The sequence below is a fragment of the Pinus tabuliformis genome, chromosome 6 (assembly GCF_031772625.1).
Source record: "Pinus tabuliformis cultivar Carrire ecotype Pingquan chromosome 6, CPIR1, whole genome shotgun sequence".
Taxonomy (NCBI): Eukaryota; Viridiplantae; Streptophyta; class Pinopsida; order Pinales; family Pinaceae; genus Pinus; species Pinus tabuliformis.
The window spans coordinates 1,970,085,480-1,970,105,508 of record NC_142292.1 but is presented as its reverse complement, the minus strand read 5'-3'; the positions used below and the strand labels follow the sequence as shown (position 1 = coordinate 1,970,105,508).

Genomic DNA, 20,029 nt, shown 5'->3' with positions numbered 1-20,029 from the left:
GGGTGCGATCCCGGGTGATTTTGACAACTTAGATGCCCTTGGGTCGCAGCTAATCAAGCCATAGATTAATTGTGTCAGTCACCTCAGGACTCACATTACATAACAAACAAAAAGGAACAACAAATATGCTTGCAAAACTCCTGGACTTAGCAAAGCTTCCTTTAAAGATACCTATGAAATCACGCTTAGCTAAATTTAGATTCTCAATGTACCAGAAAAGAGAAATTATTTCTTTTCAAATTGAATTAACAAAACAATACCTTTTATGAATGATGACAAAAGTATCAATAGTTTTAACGTGCTACTTTGTTCAGACTTTCTACCTTCCATTGATATCTGTTGGGTAATCAACAAAGTGAACTCACACACCCAGACACATTTTAAAAATAATGGTTGAAACTGTAAGACACACATATCACTACAAATGGGCTACTAAGGCTAGATGTGCGTCATATAGCTACTTATCACTACAAATGGGCTACTAAGGCTAGATGTGCGTCATATAGCTCTCAAGATGGCTTCAGTTCACCTAAAGCTAAATGGTTTCATTTCACCTCCCACTGTTTTCAAAGTGCATGTACTTCACCTCCCACTGTTTTCAAAGTGCATGTACTTATGATCAAAGGTCTAGATTTTCAAACTAAAACTAGAGAGCATAAACGAGATCAGGATTCTCTCTTGAAGAATCAACTTTTCATCAAACTGAGATGATAACAGTCTGCCACCTTTTCTTTTCAAACAGTTTCTGAGTTGTCATCTCTTTCCATTCTTCATTGTAGTACTGCACAGGAAACAAAGATTGGTTTACCATATAATAATGCAGAAACAATAATCACTAACCTATTTTACAATATAACCCCTTACATATTCAAGCAGAAACTAAAGTACATATGTAGTTATACTTATAGCCAGCCATAAAAAGCAAATTAGAATCATTACCATAAACTAACATCTAATCCTTCTTATGGACTGTAAGGCTATTTGACACATTATAATGTTTTAATGATTCATTTGGTACAAACTACTTCCTCATTGCATTTGATAGTTTGAAGTAATACATTTTTTAGGAGTGTATGTTATTTAATTGAATAAAAGGCTAAAGCTAGTCAATTTCATAACCAAGTCGTTTTGTAGATTACTTCAGGAATAGTAAGATTAAAAAGGAAGAACCCCACAGAAATGATCAAGCTCAGAGATATACCGAAAAGGCTACCAATCTGGAATAGCATATCCAAAAATGTAAAACCATATCTGACCTTGTTTTCAGGGAGGCTAAATCAGGAACCAATGTATTATTCTGGGATGATCCATGGAATGGCCACAAACTATTCAAAGAAGAGGAGAATGAAAGGAAGTCAGGAATAAGATAAAGGAGACAGGATGAAAAAAAAACAGTGACTAGGATGACGAAAATCAAGACCCATCCAAGTCGTTGCAAACCTGGAAAATGATCTCTAATTAGTCCATTGAGATTGATGAGGAAAGAAACTCTACAATAGAAGCAATTCTGTCCCTAAGAAGATTTCTCAAGAGGAAAAGGGAGGACAGTCTTGGCTGGAACAAAGATGCAAATGGCAGTCACGGTGTCAAAGAAGGCGACATGGTGTGCTTTGTAGAGAAAAAACATTTAGTCTGGAGAAAGGTATGGAATCCAATGACACTTTTTCTCAGAATTTTAATGAAAAATCCTGACAGAAGAAGCCTTGAAATTCAGAAGCAATATTGTTTTTCGAGGTGTAATGTATGATTGGAAGTGGAAGAAAGTAGCAGATCTCTATAAGATTGCTTTTGCATTTAAGGTATGATTTTTATTGAAAATTTGGACAAATCAACTTATTTTAATGAACCACACTTACTGGTTCGAAACACATCCACTTAATACAAAAATAATAATTGAAATCTATAAAAAACCAAAAAACATGATAGTAGATTTATGAAGGCGCCCTCAAATCAGTCTCAGGAAAAATCCAGTCAGGACCACTCACTCTATAAAAGATGAGAGGCCCCGCGAGTAATCAGTCGTAATCAGTGCCGATGAGATAAATATCATTTCGAGAAGAAGATAAAAAATCGAATAACCGATGCCGTATCGTCACTTCTCGCTGATTTTTCAGTAATACAAAGGAAGGTTTTTCGAGAAATAGAATTTTGTCATAACGTATAAAATGTCTTATAACGAAAGAATGGTTGTCGTTATTATCCGGTTACAAACATTGCTTCCATATAACTACTTTAAATCATATAACTTTAGAGTAGAGATATAAATATAAATATTATATTAAAATAAGTGCCATGTAGTCGCTAGAACTGATTTTTCAGTTTACATACAAGGAAATTGAAATTTAGACGGTTGAAAGGTAAAACTGTTAGGCTCACTTTAAATATAAAGAAATTGAAATTTAGATCGTTAAAAGGTGAAATTGTTATGAAATTATATAATTTTATTTAGTGGTAAGTTTAAGTTAGGGATAAATTTTTTATTAACAACTAAATTAATATATCTATTGATTTAATTTTTGGGAAAAAAATAATATATTCATTACAGATGAAATTATGAGAATCTAGATAAGTTTGTTTTGTGCTCATTGTTATAATTAATAGAAATAAAACAAAAAATCAAAGTCTATGAATTTTGTTGAGATTCTAAATTTATTAGTTCTCTATCATTTAAAAAAAAAGTATTAGTATTTAAAAAAATAATAATAACAATGTTTATTGAATAGTCCATATTTTAATTTTGAATTAAAACCATTATTATTTAAATAAATCTATTCAATATATTAAAAATTTCAAACCACAAAGTACACCATTTTAACAATTAAAAAAATATTTTAATATTATATTATTAAATTTAAATTTAATAAAAATCTTCACATACAATCTTTGGGCTAAAATAAATAAAAGATATTTGAATTTAGTAAGGCATGTGAATAAATAATGGATGATTTTTTTTTTATAAAATTAGATAAATATATAAATTTTCAAATTTTTTACAAACTAGTTATTCGTTGTGAACCTTAGAGGTTTAAATTGTCTAAAACCAATTTGTATTCCAAATAACAAAATTCTCGTTTAAAATTATCTTTGGTAAAAAAGAAAAAAATACCAATTTGTACTCCAAATAACAAAACTCCCTTTTCAAATTATCCTTTGGAAAAAACAAGGGAAAAAAAGTTATCTCTGAATTAGAGGTCAGAGGCGGGGGGTGAGAATCAAGCAGATCCGGTCCTCTAATCTTGAACGCAGGGCACTGACATGCGAGAGAGAAAGGCATTTTTGGCCGTGTTAAAAGTGCCCAGCCAAACTCAAGGGCTTTAACTGGAATGGACGAATCATTAAGTGACAACTCTTCTTTCCCATGAATTCTGCAGAAAAGAGAGTATTTGCTTCTATTGGTAGTACAATAATTAGTACAAGAATAATTGCACATTTTATATATCTCATATTCATCTTTGCATTTCCTACATTAAGTCAAAGTATAGCCTATAGATACCAGTTGAAAATAATTAAATTCTAAGAATAGCAAATGTTGTAATACTTGACTCCAGATATATGTGCAAATTAATGGATGAAGAAGCCCAACTGAGAATTTGAAGCCAGTGCTTTTGGACACCTAGCCCCGGATATCATTCATAAAATATTAGTGAATCTCGAATTCAACTTTGATACAACCACAAATCCAATCTCTTAACTTGGGAAATTTATATTGGATTTAGAGATAAAATACTAGGGTGTGAATAAAAATGGTGATTTGGAGGTTACATATGTTTTTAGGTAATTCATTAAAAATATAGTAACCTATCCAAATGTTGGCAATGATCTTATCCAAGGGAGCTAAATCCATAATCTTGAGACCAATTGGAGTTCTCTTCCACTTCCACTTAGCCTAATATTTCTATTATAAAACCAAAAAAAAGAAAGAAACAGTAACAAAAAAAACTGTGATAATTAGAAAAAAAATTATATTTAATCTCATTTATATGAAAGTAATATTAAAATTTCACATCCACCTTTAAATGCTTATTTTTTTATATTGATATGGATTTTATATATTATGTTTTAATAGAAAATTAAAAATTAACAATTTTCTAATAAAATTTATTAGATGACAAATCATTTATAAAATCAAGATTAATATTGATTTTATATATATATATATTTATATTTTGATTATATATATATATATATATATATATATATATATATATATATATATATATTAAAATCAGAGACTTTCTTATTTCCTTTACTTCTAAAAAACCAAAAAATTAAATAAAAAATCATAAAATAAAACTAAAAAGTAGCAATTATTAAATTAAGAAGTTACTAAAAATCTCATAATAAGACCCAACGAATCAATTTACAAATAAATAAATTTAAATATTAATAATAAAAAATAATAAAAATTGATTTCCTAGTATCAAATTATAGATAAATCACAAAAAAAATTAGTCAAAGACAAACTAATAAGTAGTCAAAGGCAAAATTAATAAGTAGTCAAAGACAAAATTTAAAGAGGATAAATATCTCTTTTTGTATAAAGATTTAAGTACCAAAGTCTCCAATAAATTACATATTCACTTTAAAAAATAAAAATAAAAATAAAAAAATTATATAAAAATGCACATATTCTACTCTTTCAAATTTAAACATATAATTTTGTAGGATTAAATATATATTCTTAATTTCTGCGTGATAAAATAAAATTGAAATAAATTTACTAATATCCATTAATAATCTAAAAATTATTAAAATAAATAAATTAATTAATATAATTTAATTAAAATACAAAAATATAAACGAAGGTTTCCTAACCTAAATCACCAAAGATACCAATCCTATGAAAAAATGAAAGATAAATATGAAAATGTTCTCAAAGCGAAAGGGATGAACCTTGACTTATACTTGGATAATGGACTATGAAATTATCATATTTACATCACATCACATGCTACAACAATAGGGTTTGGAATCTCTCAACAGGGGCCCAATCATATGCTTAAAAAGTGAGCTTCGATGTTATACCATATAATATTATGGTGGGTGAGATATTTTGTATCAAAGAGATGCATTTTAGAAAAGATATTCTAAAAATGAAAATGCGTGTGGAAGCTCTCTAGCTCAAGTAGGGAGGGAACCACTCCCATTCTTAAGTTTTAGATTGAAAAGTGAGTCTTACCCTGAAGAGAACCAAACCCTTATTTGGATTTAGGTTGAAAAGTGGATCTTAACCAGAACTTAAGACAAGGACTCGATGTGGAAGATGGAGCAACTCCTGAGCATAGAGGTAGGGGGAAAGGGAAGCGGGACATGAGGAGGAAGTTGACTGAAGCAGAGGAAGCCTATATACAACAAACAAACCCTCATATCAGGAAAATTATAGACCACTTAGAAGAGGAGGCCTTGCAGGGAGCTTCGGACCCGGAGATGGAGGACTGGGAGAGTTTTCTTCCTGATCCGGGACACACTAGAGGGAGAATGACGCTATATAAACAGTCTCTGCATACTTACTGGGGCATGAAGCGATTGTTGGCAAAAGCCATGGAGCAGGTAGCTGTTGAAATGGTGGAATTAGCTAAAGGTCTCCCCACCTTCAAGAGGGAACTCAGGAACATTCAGTTGACTTTGATTATGCAGGATCGAAAGATGGATAAAATTATGCAGCTGTTCAAAGAAAGTGGCATCGAGATTAAGACAGAAAGCGGACCAAAGCTGGACACCATGAATAAATAGGATATGGAGACTGCTGTCAAGAGGTTTTTATCATTTTCAGTTTTGAATTTTTGAACTCCTGAATGGTAATGTCTCAAAGACAAAACAGTTTGTATGTAGAACATATAGTTGCAATTTTTGTATGGTTAGATAGACTGAATATCTATTTTTTGTGGATGGCTGTCAAAAACTATCGATGGTACCCGGTTTCCTTAAGGGTGGGCAATGACCTGCCTATGTTTATATATTTTCCATATTTGAAGTAATAGAATTTCGCCTTAGCTTACAAAAAAAAAAAAAAAAGACTTATGAATTGGCCTCTAAATAGGTATTATTAATGGAAATCTCCACTTTTTTTTTGTTTTTGGAAAAGTAGAAGTTTGATAAGATGTTTTTGGATATCAAAAAGTAGAAGTTTGATAAGGTTTTTTTTTTTTTTTGTTTGGGGATATATTAAATATTACAATTTTATTTTTATTACAAGTTATTTATGACTACAAAAAATTACAAGTTAATAAGTTGATTTTCAAAACTTTTGGGGAAGGAGGTTAAAAGGGTCACATCCATGTAAATAGAATATTTCACGAGGCATGCTTCTAACTTATCAACATATATTCCAAATAAGTTCAATGAGAAGGGACAATTTTTTTTACATAATTAGTGCTCCTAATGAAGTCAAGGAGTCCAGCTAACCTATAACTATCTCATAAAGTCTCATGCTAACAATTATGAGAGACTCAAAGATTCTAATATAGCATTTTGTGTGGAACAACGAGTTCCTTGGGACAGAGTCAAAAGCTTTCCAAAAATATAGAGAGCAATAGAAAGCTTTTGGTTAAATCATAATCACTTAATTCGACCTTGACCTTATCTCCTGGTCATAGTGACCATGCGTATGGCATTTGAAGCACTCAACTTTAGGCATGTTTTTTCTATACCTTCTCTTGGAGTCCTTGAATTTAGGAGAATAATGCCTTGGATTAGATGGTCTCCCTCTATATTTCCTATTCTTGGCTTGAGCAGCAAATGCATAGTGCTCTCCTTCTTCGTTCTTTTGAATCTCCCCCCTAAAATCATCCTAGTTTATTCTTGAGTGCATTTACAAATGAGCTCATCAAAAGTTGGGAACTTGTCATTGTTTCTTATAGTAGTGATGAAGGTTTCCCAAATAAGAGGAAGACCTTGAAGAGTGACCAACCCCAGCTCTTTGTCAAATATGGGCTAACCAGCAGTTTGCAATTGATCTCTTAGTTCGGATACCCTCATGACATAGGACTGCACATATTCCCCCTTGTTCATCTTCAATTCATGGAGTTTATTCTTCAAGGAGAGGATATGATTCAAGTTGTCGACCTCATACATCCCAATCGGCTTATCATAGATGTCCTTAGACTTCTTCAATTTTCTAACATAAACAAGCAAATGATCTTACGAGGAATCAATAAGAATTTTCTTAGATTTGATCTCCCCTTTCTTATACTTAGCTTGGTAGCAGCAAGGGCATTCTTTGGAGACTTAGGAACTTTTCCTTCCATATATTCTACGACATCATTTTCATCCAATATCACTTCCAACCTGATCTTCCAAGCAACAATATTTGATGAGTCACCCACCTTCTTAGAATCCTTGAAGTAAGAGGTAGACATCTTGGCCAAGTCAAATAGGTTCCTTCAGCTTCTTCTAAAGATGATTGCTTTAGTCTCTTGTCTCTTTGGGCTTGTCTTCACCTTAGCTCTAGTACCATGTTAATTTTCCATTGTTCTATGTTGTTACAATCACTTTAGCCCAATTCTTTTCATCAGTTAGTAATCACTTTCAATTCAATTTAATCTTGTAGTATCAAATAGCAAATGTAGATAGAACAGTAAATGCACTTAACAATAGAAGTCAATTCAATTTAATCTTGTAGTATCAAATAGCAAATGTAGATAGAACAGTAAATGCACTTAACAATAGAAGATAATTAAGAGCAGTAAGTGACATAGGGTTTGGTTAAAGACTAGGGAAAAACTCACAAGGGGGAAAACCCTTTCAAATTCTTCTTCTTATTAGATTGTCATAAAAAATTTAGAAGAGAGATTACGATAATCCAATTCAACAACAAAAGAGTCAAAGTCAATTCTTTTACCATCCAAGATATCTACAACCCAATATCCAATAGATGAGCCTCAAAGTCAAATCTAGTCAATAAGTACATTTCTACAATTCTAGTCAAAGTCAACGACAATAGCATTATTCCCAAAACCTTAATGGTCAACGGTCAACTTGCCTTCAAAGGAGCTCGGTCAACTATCCAAAATTTTTCCCTTGAATGCTATTCAAAATGCAATTAAAATAATCCCAAAATAGCCCTCCAAAATTGATCAAAGTCAAAGTCAAAATCTGCAAAAACCCTAGTTGTAAAATTGCAGTCAACCAAGGTTAAAGTGCCTAGTTCATCCTCCTTGCCAAAGAATTCGACCTCCAAAACATATCCAAAATATGAATTCAAACCAAGTCAAAATGCTCCCAAACACCAAAAAGTCAACGTTGGTCAAAGACAAATTTTGGCTCCCTCTCAAATTTTCTTTCTCCTATTCACACATGTGAAAGAAAACCTGCAATTTCAGACTTATATGAACCTCCAAGAGAAGAAGAAGATGTGTGTGATGTGTGTTGACTTGACTTGTATTTATATGTGATTTTGGAGACCCAGTTTGTCCTTTAGGTTGACTTGTACTTTTGTGCACATGTGGGTTTTCACATGACCAAATTAAATTCTTCAAAGGGAAAGAGGGTCTTCTATAGATGAGGAAGGTTGTCCAAAGGAGAGAATTTGTCCCTAAGCTGTCAAATCAACAGAAGGGAGGTTAGTGACCATGAGGCACATGTTGATTTTGAGTAGCATCGGATGTGATCTAGCTCCGAAATTTTGTGGACGGGTTAGAATACATCAGATATCCAAGACCCAGAAATTGTTTAGAGAAATTCCACCCAGATGATGAGTTATTAAAATAATTAATATTTTTAATGGGGTTCCTAAGTCTAAACTTAGGAAAATAGAAATATTAATGGGTATTAATAAAGATATGGGTGAGAAGCTTCTAAGAGACGAGGATCAAGTCTATTTTAATAATAATCGTTGATTAGGGACTTAATTTCGGTCGTTGATTCATCAACATGAAATGTATAAGAGAAGACTTGAGAGTCATTTGGAGACACACTGGGCAAATACTCAGTACCCCGAGGGAAATCGATTCTCAAGGAGGAGTTTGATTTCAGAGGGAGAGTTGCAGGGTGAAGGAAGAGGGCATCAACATCATTCAGAGATTGAGGAGGAGGTGACACAAACCATCCTAGAGACAGCACAGAGGGAAGATCAGAGAGACAATGCAGCTGGAGACACAGTCCTCATGCAAGCCTCACGTAGAAGTGACGCAAAAGTGACGCAAAGGGAAGGGCATAGGGTCTCCGGGTTGTCAAAACTTCTCCGGGTAGAGGAGGAAAATTGTCTCAAGTGTTTCTCTTAGAAGTGTCTCAATATTCTGTAGAATCCTTCTTTGTAAAGAGATTGTTGCTGAAGATTAATAAATAAACCCTCATCTGCTGCACTGGTTTTCCCGCATTGGGTTTTTCTGGGGACAATTGTCCAAAAATAGTTGTGTTGAAGTGATTGATTCTTGTGCTTGTATATCACTGTTATTTTCTCTATTCTATTATGTGACTACTGTAGTAGAATTTATTTTAATGTTTACTGAAGGGTTTTGTAAATAACTTATTGTGGAAGATAAGTAGGAGAAATAAATCAGTTACTGCAAAAGAATTTTGTGTTAGAAAATTTCACAGTACATTAGCCATCGTTTCATACGAGGTGATCACATTCAATGTTTTAGGTATCAAATTAAGGATCATGGGTTGAAATTTGATTATGGATCATGAGGGTTGGAAGTTGTACTTACTTCCTCATTTCACCTTGGTGGTCATCCTTTTCTCCTAGTCCACTTTGGGGTCTTTCTTTCACTTGCCAGTAGGGGAACAAATAGGAGGCCTTGATAGAGGTAGTGTGTCCATATCCTTTCATACTTAAGACTTTCCATTTATTCTTGATTCATTTTTCTTTCTTTTGTTTGGTTGTTGTCAATCATTCATACTAGTTCCATGTTTGACTCATCCTATCAAAAGAAGGGTTTGGAAAATGCCTAGAGGTTGATGCAACTACAAAAAGAAAGAATGTTAAAGTAATGTGCCAATTATTAAAATGAAAAAAGGTGGAAAGCGGTGAATGAAAATTAAAATCCAAGTAACTTGAGCTCTACCCCCTCATGTGAGGGCATCACACTAGTACCATGCATATCATGTCTATCAACGTAAAAGGAATTGAAAGAAACATCCAACCCCTATGAGCAATAAACTACATATTACCCCTCTATCAGTGGGGCTACATATACTTTTTCAGTTACATCATTCATTGCCATTATAAGCCCAAGGTCACAAGTCAAAGCCTTGTAAAAACCATATTAGGTCTCCTAGACTTGTGTCTTGTTAGTTTGAGTTTTTATTCATTGTGATTGGTCAGACCATGCCCTATCCCTTGAAAGTCTCATCTTGGCTATCTCGTCCTTGACTAGATTGGAGGACCTTGGGAGGCGTAGCGTGAGGACTCATGGTTTTATGGGATCCTTTCTTTCTATAGGGGTGATCACCAGTGTATGGGCCAAACTAGGTTGTGTCAAGGTGCGTCTATGTCATTCCACATGGCTAGTGCCTATAGAGTCTATAGGTGACCTTGGCCTTAGTGTAATATTACTCATGAAAAATCTCACATCATAATAGTCTCTTGTGAAAACTTTCACATTTCCCAAGATAGTTCATGCTTTCTAATGCAAAATGGTGTAGGTGGTACAAAATTCAACCTAGGCTCAAATTGTAGAGCAATACTAGATGATTCCATGTCACATTGGAGTTTTCTAATCATAGCATTTGGCGAAAAATTATGGCATGGTCAAACTTGGTTAGCAATACATGGATTATTTTAGGTGGATTTTTAGGCATAGCATTGGGAAAAATCATGCATGCATTATGTCAAAAGTGATCAACATGACAAGATAAAGAAAACCTAGATATTAGAATTCTGATATTATGCAAGGCATTGGAGATCACACATAGAGGCAAGATAACATGGCATTCTAGTGATGATGTGGCAATGCCCTAGAGGTTGAGAAAAAACAAAGACAAGCCCATCACAAATCAAGACCGGAGCAACAAAACCCAAGTTTCAGATTTACCAAGAGGGTAAGGAAGTTGGAGGTTTATCCATCTAATGTGGATAATCTCCAACTAATGTTATTTTCCATTGAGGAGCTAATACACTATGTGGAAGAAAACAACTAGAGTTTCCACTTGTTTGTTCTAGTTTTGCAGGTAAATTAGTTTGAGTGTTCTAAACCACTCCTAAAGAGAGCTTTATTTTCTCAAGGGCTTCGTATCTTGCTGCACATAGATAGAAAAGGTTGGAGATGTCACATAAGAGGGTTGCTCCCAAGGAGAATCAAAGATTGCAGGATGAATTAAGTTAAAGTGGAAACGACTTCCAAAAGGACCAAGCCTACTCCCTAGACATAAACTATGCATAGTGATTTAGAGTGATATCTACTTCACACCCTAGCTAAGGGTGAGACTCCAAGGCATATGTAAAACTTGCAACAACAAAAAACATACAATTTTTCAAAATTATTTTACTTTTTTGCATTAGAGTAGGATTTTTGCTTGGTCATCTCCCATTGGATATCGACATCAAGATGTATAACTTCTCTAGGTTATGTTTCTTAATACATCTATGGAGATAACCTCTACATATTTCCTTTTTTTGGATCCCCTCATCTAGCCCAGTTAATTAGGTAGCTAATCTGATGGTCACACCAAGATCCAAAAGAACTCATGCGTCACATTGGAATATTCTTGACCTTAGATCATCCAAGCTCATAAATATTCATGCTATAGAGGTACCACCCTATTGAACCCCATGATCTCAACTTTCTATCCAGCTGCAACAACAAGCCATCTACTCATGCCTCAATGTGATTAAAACGAGTGTTGTTCATGGTGATCTCTACCCGCATCTCCCATATGCTCACTTGGAATCACTCCTCCATACTTCCTTGTTACATAAATCAACAAAGGTGGATATGACTCTATCTTTCTCTCTGCCTCCCCAACAAGTTTCTCTAGCTCAGGGTCTCATGCCCAACCTCCTAAGGTCAATGTTGATGTACCATCTCTCTCCTTGGCCTCAACATACCAAGGAAAACTTCCTCAATCACACCTCTAACATATTGTTTCCATCACAAACTCCCCTTTCAGCTCTAAATTATCCATCCTCTTCTCCAACCTCTGTATCATGTCTGTCAAAGTAGAAATAGTATCCACATGTTGTGAAAGAATATACTCTTCATCACTAATAGTCATATATCCACGTGTAGCTCCAAAATATTGTTTCTTATCATCGAATATGGTAGCCATATTCACTGTTGCATTAGGGTCTCCTCTCTAAGACTTCACTACAATCAACTCAGGTCCCAACAAAATGAACGTATGCCCCACAAGAGGCACATGGAAAAATCTATCATCAATCAATAATTCCTTCCCTAACATCAAGTTATAATCATCAAGTTACACTATTGTAAGGTCCACCTTTCCCTGCCAATCTCCCATGCAGATATGTACATCGTCAACTAAACCAGTCACCCACATATCTCTGGAGTTGATAGCCTTAAAGGAGGCCTTCTCAAGCTTGAATCCAATTTCAAGCTTCCTCACTACTTTGACAAAGTTGTGGGTAGCTCCACTACCAACCATCACTATCACTTGGATCCCTCCTAGTTCTACCCCAACAAAATCCAATTGGATTCTTTCCTTACCCTTATCTTCTTCTTGATCAGACATAGGGGCAAGATAATGTGGCAATCTAGTGATGATGAGGCAATTCCCTAGAGGTTGAGAAAAAACAAAGACAAGCCTATCACAAATCAAGACCAGGTCAGAAAAACCCAGGTTTCATATTTACGTGGAGGGTAAGGAGGTTGGAGATTTATCTATCTAATGTGGATAATATCCAACTAATGTTTCTTTTCCATTGAGGATCTAATATGATATGTGGAAGAAAACAACTAGATTTCTCCATTTGTTCATTTTGGTTTTGCAGGTAAATTAGTCTGAGGGTTCTAAACCATTTCCAAAGAGAGATTTATTATCTAAAGGGCTTCGTATCTTACTGCACATAGAGAGCAAAGGTTGGAGACGTCACACAAGAGGGTTTCTCCCGAGGAGAATCAAATATTGCAGGATGAATTAAGCTAAAGTGGAAATGACTTCCAAAAGGACCCAACCTACTCCTTGGACATAAACTAGGCATAGTGATTTAGAGGGATATATACTTCACACTCCAACAAAGGGTGAGACTCCAAGGCATAGGTAAAAATCGCAATGTCCAAAAACATACGATTCTTCAAAATTCTTTTACTTTTCTACATTAGAGTAGTAATTTTCTTGGTCATCTCCATTGGATATCAACATCAAGAGGTATATCTTCTCTGGATGGTTTTTCTTACTACATCTCTGGAAATAACCTCTACATATCACCATGTGTTGGGTCCCCTCATCTTGCCCAGCTAATCAGGTAGTTAATTTGATGGTCACACCAAGCTCCATAAGAACTCATGCGTCACAGTGAAATATCCTTGACCTTAGATTGTCCAATCTCATCAATCTTCCTACTATAAAGGTACCACCCTAGGCAACCCCATGATCTCAACTCGTTATCCAGCTGCAAAAACGAGCCATCTACTCATGGCTCAATGTGATGAAAATGAGTGTTGGTCATGGCGATCTCCACCCGTGTCTCTCATATGCTCGCTTGGAAGCACTCCTACATACTTCCTTGTTACATAAGTCAACAAAGGTGGATATGAATCTATCTTTCTCTTTGCCACCCCAACAAGTCTCTCTAGCTCAGGGTCTCATGCCCAACCTCCTAGGGTCAATGTTGATGTGCCATCTCTCTCCCTGGCCTCAACATACCAACACAAACTTCCTCGATCACACCTTTAAAGCATTGTTTCGATAACAAACACCCCTTTTTGCTCTAAATTTTCCATCCTCTTCTCCAACCTATTTATCATGTTTGTCAAAGAAAACATAATATCCACATGTCGTGAAAGAATAGAATTTGCATCACGATTACTCATATATCCACATGTAGCTCCAAAATATTGTTGCTTATCATCGAATATGGTAGCCATATTCACCATTGCAATAGGGTCTCCTCTCTAAGACTTCACTACAATCTTAGATCTCGACAAAATGAATGTATGCCCCAATGAGGCACAGGGACAACTCTCTCATCAATCATGAATTCCTACCCCAACATCAAGTCATAATAATTAATTTTCACTATTGTAAGGTCCACCTTTCCCTGCCAATCTCCCGTGAAGATAGGTACATCGTCAATTGAACAAAGTACCCACATACCTCTGGAGTTGATAGCCTTAAAGGAGGCATTTTCATGCTTGAAACTAAGTTCAAGCTTCCTTACTACTGTGACAAAGTTATAAGTAGCTCCATTATCGACCATCAGTATCACTTGGATCCCTCCTAGTTCTACCCCAACAAACTCCAATTGGGTTCCTTCCTTACCCTTATCTTCTTCTTTCTTCTTGTGGAAAGATACTTCTCCTAGTACCTATAACATCCCCACTTTTGCTGCCTCTTGTGGCTCTAAAGAAGCCACCTTCTACTTAATGGGGCAATTTATTGCCAAGTGATATCTCACACATCCAACATGATATGGGTCTATTCTTTTTGGTTGCACCTACTAGTTTTCCTTCTTTGGAAAATAATTTATAGAGCTCGTGGATAATCTCCAACAAATGTTCTTTTCCATTGAGGAGCTAATATGCTACATGGAAGACAACAACTAGGGTTCTCCACTTGTTTGTTTTGGTTTTGCAGGTAAATTAGTTCAAGATTTATAAACCATTTTGAAAGAGGAATTTATAATCTCAAGGGATACATATCTTGTTGCACATAGAGATCAAAGGTTGGAGATGTCACATAAGAGGGATGTTCCTTAGAAGAATCAAAGATTGTAGGGCGAACTAAGAAAAACTGGGGATGACTTCCAAAAGGACCAAGCCCACTCCCTAGACATAAAATGGGCATGGTGATTTAGAATGATATCTACTTCATACTCCAACAAAGGGTAGATTCCAAGGCATTGGTACAAATCCCAACAACCTAAAATATACAATTCTTCAAAATTATTTTACTTTTCTACATTAGAGTAGGATTTTTGTTTAGTGGTTTTTATTATCATATTAATTTACAACAAGTTTTTTGTTGGGGAATACTAAAATAATTTCTAGATCTAAACCCCACTTAGATACAAATTATTATTTCTTACATTTTACACTTGTGTCTAGCTTCTAGTTGTAGATTTCTAGGTTACCAAACTTGCGTTTTTAGCCATCAGAAACAAGTTCTACATACCTACAATTAAGTATATGACACTAGAACTTATATTTTTCAGCTCTATACTTGTTTATCATCAAAATTTTCACATTAGAGTTGAATAAAAATTATTTTATAGCCATCAAAATTGTATAATAATTTTCTAGAAAAATTTATGTTTATTAAACATAACGCAAAAATCTGAAAATTAATTTCCAGCTAGATGGAAATTTCCTTTTCATCCCAAATGCAATAAAGGGCGGGCCCAAAGGCTCTATAATCACCTTTATCCCTCCTACACTCTGGTAACTCCCTAGAGGTTTTTTTTCATACAGTAGAATGGTTGTTACAACAAAATATGTTGTTGTCCTTTTTTTAGGTTGGTTTTATAGATTATCATATGAGACATCAAGTTATTTTGACTCAAAGATCCTTTAAAATAAATTCATAATTAATATATAATCACATATTTGGTTAGGATATCTCTAATAAACCAAAATACATAGGCTATATTTGAAGTATTTGTCTATTAATATATTTGATAGAAATATGCTATGTTTCTAACATTATTTTTACACTGGACAACAAACAATTCAAGAATAACTCCACCCAATTGACTCCATACAAGGAAATGACATAAAACATAGTTGTTGGGGGTATTTAGGGACTCCTCCCTTAGCATTTTAGGAGTTGTTGAGCCTTAAATATCAAGGGCTTGGGTCAAGGTGACAATGTGTCCTTGCCCTGTGTGTAACCATATAGGGAGGTTGTGAGGACTCTATCGACCCTGTTAAAAATATTGGTAACATTTTTTGGTCCCATTACTAGGGATAATTTCTTTCAACCTAGTTTCATACAACATTATTCCACTTGGGTGAAATTGTATATAATTCTTGTTCATTTTTATGAGATTATTATAAAGGACTAATAAGCAAGATCTCCTCTAAAAACTCCAACTCAGGGTGCTTCAACAAAAGCCATTCAAATAAAAAGGTACACAACAATATCTTCAACCAAAGGTGAGTTTGTTTTTGTTCCCTAACCTAAGGTATTTTACCAAAGAAAAAAAAATTGAGCTAAGAGTAAGGAACAAAATTCAATTGAATTCCATTTTGTTTTAGTTACACTTAGAGATTTCTTTGAAAGACATGAATCTTTAGATCTATGTACATCTCAACAGAACACATGTACAATAATAAAATGGACTTACCTTGATTAATGGATTTGCATAAACCACTTAATTTAACTCAAATATAGGGTCAACCCCATGCCCTCCCCAATAATATTGATAAAGTACCAATTTTTAAGGGTGGTCATTAAATTTCTACACATGATTTTTGGGACTCTTTTACTAGAGAAATGGAAGAACTAAAGGTGGACATGAAGATGTAACCATGAAATGTTTTTTTCTTGCTCTGAATGGTGATGTTGTTAAATGGTTTGTTAGTTTACCTAATAATAACATTAGTGGATTTACTCAAATTAACACCAATTTCTTTAAAAAATGGCCAGCATTAAAGGATCCTAGATTTTGTTAAATGCATTACAAGAAATTGAAAGAAGAGAGAATGAATATATTGATTAATTCAATCTTAGGTTTGATAAAGTAGTTCAAGATATATCTCAAGATTTTATACCTCCAAAAAAGGATCTTCTAACTTATTATCTCCAAGATTTTAAAGTATCTTTTTCTTTTAACTTAAATCTCACTAAACCAAATTCTATCAATGCTGCTAAAATTAGTGCTAAGAACATGGAAGATAGTTGGGCTCTAGAAAACAAATAGGCCTGCCAAAATCTTTTGAGAATGTTACCCACCAAAAATGGGGAGCCTTAGGACAACCTTTCTCCTATTCATCTTCTTCCAGTTGGTAGCCAAGAGCCCTTGACCGCCACCTCGTAGTCGATATGATGTCCCACTTTATCTCTGACACTTACATTAGCTGTATGTTTTTGTTGTCACTGCTACAACACCCTCCAAAATTTTGGTTTACACCAAATTTCGGAGCCTACTTTGATCTTATATACTGTCGTTGTGACAATTAAGACTTATCACATGTGTTTTCTCTAAGTGTTTTTCTCCCATTTGAAAGAAAATCAAAGTGTCATCTTTTAACATGTTAGGTGTTGCACGATGTACATAAGTTGGTTTTCGAGGTTTCAAGGGGTTATCTTTGTGTAAATGAGTTGGTATTACAATGTAAACATCTGTTGCACTCATTTCCAAAGTTTTAAACACTATCACACAAGTGTCGTCATGGTCGTCACAAAGTGTATCTTTGGTGTCGCACTTGTCGTAAGTTGTCACACTAAGGGAAGTATGTTGTTCATGTGTTTTGGATGATTTATGTTGCGTCGTCAAGTGTTCTAAGTGCATGATCACAGTCAAGTCTTATCACTATTCATATTGGCTTCATCGATCGCACACTTAGCGAAATTCACAAAAATCCCCAACCAAGCAACTTAGCCTCATCCAACCCTCCTAAATTGTGCATTGTGTAGTCTCAGCCCTCAAGAAGCAACCCTACCTCTTGACACTTCACAATGCACAGTTCCTACCTCCTAGCACTACGCACTGCGTAGTATCAATGCTCAAGTCTGGCCCCTGAGCTCCAAAACTATGCAATCCTTCCCTCCAGTCAGGCCTGAACTGTGTATTGCGCAGTCTTAGTCCTCAAGCCTAGCCCTTGAGCTCCTGAACTGTGCAATTGTGTAGTCACCTAGCCTCCTTGTCCCCCCAGCACTACGTAGTAGGCAACTTCAGGCATCAAGCCCTCAACCTGGCTCCTTGAGCTCCCCAATTGTGTAATAATCATGCTCAGTCCAACCTAAACTATGCATTGCGCAGTCTCAAGGCTCAATCCTGACCTTTAACTGCTTGAGCTACACAATTGCATGGTCACTGAGCCTCTCCCTCAATCTGCCACCTGGTTCCCTCTCAATTACTCGATCATCATGCAACATTTTAGACTAGGGGTTTATCAAACCAATGTCATCTTTTCATGAGTGAATTGTAGATGCAGGTACTCTATCATTCCATGACAGGATGATGAAGAACGAGATGGGGAAGGGGAATATGCTAGAAGACACCTTTGTAGTTAAATATGCAAGTTGATCAATCAGGAGAAAACAAAGGGACACCAGTTTGCCACCGCAACTCAAGACCTGATATCATTGAAGACTCTTTATCTCTAAGCCATATGGAGGTGGACAGAAGAAAATTCTCAAGAAGACACATAGAAAGAAGAAACAAGAATGAGTTGACATCACCATGTCATCAAGCAGTTCATGTCATCAGTGTCATGTCATGAGTCACCATATTCCACATCATTTTTGTGGATTATATAAATTTCTATTCGAAAATGTATTGTAAAGTGGAAGTCTAAAGGACATGTACAGAATATGAAGAGTCATGTCAAGTTGAAAAGTCATAAGAAGTCAAACAATCATGAAGGTAGTCAAAGAGTCATAAGGGAGGTGAAGCATCACCCCATTGGTTATGGATACACCCTCATTGTATGAGCAAAGGACTTTTCACCTTGGTTCCTCCCACAAGGCATCAAAGAGACAAGCTAGTTCTTTTGAGGAGCGAGTGGTGGCTCCAATGCTCCACTATTAGAGCTAGTGATGTTCGATGTATACATGTGCCTTGGGAATTCTACTTAATATATGAAGCTTGATGGCCAACATGTTCTTCACGCATGTATTATGAATATTTGTGAGATTGTTCTGTGAATGTTTATGATTCATGTTTGTTTTCAATTGTACTAAAGTATTTGAACTATTTCAGTTATTTTAGTGCTTATTATATTGATAAGGTGTTGTAATGGTTGCAATGACTGTCATATCTTTGCGGATTAATTCGTTGTATATTAGATGGATATTTTCTATTCTTTTGTGTCTCTACTAGGGTGGTACTATTACCTCTCTCTTAGAGGCTTACTTTCGTTTCCCTCCATAGTAGAAGAACGTTGACACGCATACAACTGAGCACTCACCAGGCAGACTCACTTGTTTTTCGAAGGCACACATGCATTCCTCTCTCTTGCTAATAGTTAGAGCCAAGGAAAATCTTTAAGAAAACGGTAACCGAATCGTATTCTAGATGGGGATCCTATCCCAAACGATGTGAGGTCTAATTGGTATCACATATCGAGGAGACCCCTTGAATGTTGGCAGGTCCAACATTATCAATATTTATGGCGCTAGAAGGAGGGTAGCTAGATTTTTATGGCTAATAACCTCACCCACCCTCATCATACTTCTTCTGGTCAAGGAAGTAATATTCCCGACACCTTCCCTTCTCATATTCCTGAGTTTGGCGGATCTTTCCAACCTGGTATTGGACAAATTTGTGAAATCTCTTATGAGCAGATCCTGGGCATCCAACCTATAATCCATAAGTTTTCAAAGGTTATTAGATTGATCCCTGGAGTACACAATCTTCCTTATTTTCCAAAGAAGAACATAACCACTCCTACTGGGATAATGGTTTCTACAGTCAAAAATTTGGTTCTTTCCACCCTTGAAGAGCTAGTAGAGACTGTGGAAAACATATATAAATCATAGCAGCCTCCATATTTTAACAGTGGTGATAGAAAAGACATTGTACTCTCAAATGACACTTTCCAAGGGTTAGGCAGTTATGAAGAGGAGGAAGAAGATCCATCAGATTCTGATGAGGAAGAGGAGCACAAATATGAAGATATGGTAGACCAAGATCTAGATTGGATGTATCAAGGCCCATATGCTCTTTGGGGTGTTTTACATAAGATGCCGAGGCACCTAGAGAAACTGTTAATGAAGTACGACCCTAACAAAGAAGTGAAAGCGG

The 20,029-nt window shown here is 35.3% G+C and overlaps 1 protein-coding gene across 1 annotated transcript in view; it reads right to left on the bottom strand.

Moving 5' to 3' along the window:
* Positions 1 to 593: 593 nt before the first annotated feature.
* The window catches only part of LOC149267083 (F-box only protein 6-like), a 123,135-nt gene continuing 103,699 nt past the window's right edge, over positions 594 to 20,029 (bottom strand). Inside the window, exon 2 of the mRNA XM_089398056.1 lies at positions 594 to 781. The gene's annotated coding sequence lies outside the window, so the exon portion shown is untranslated. The remainder of the gene's footprint in view (positions 782 to 20,029) is intronic.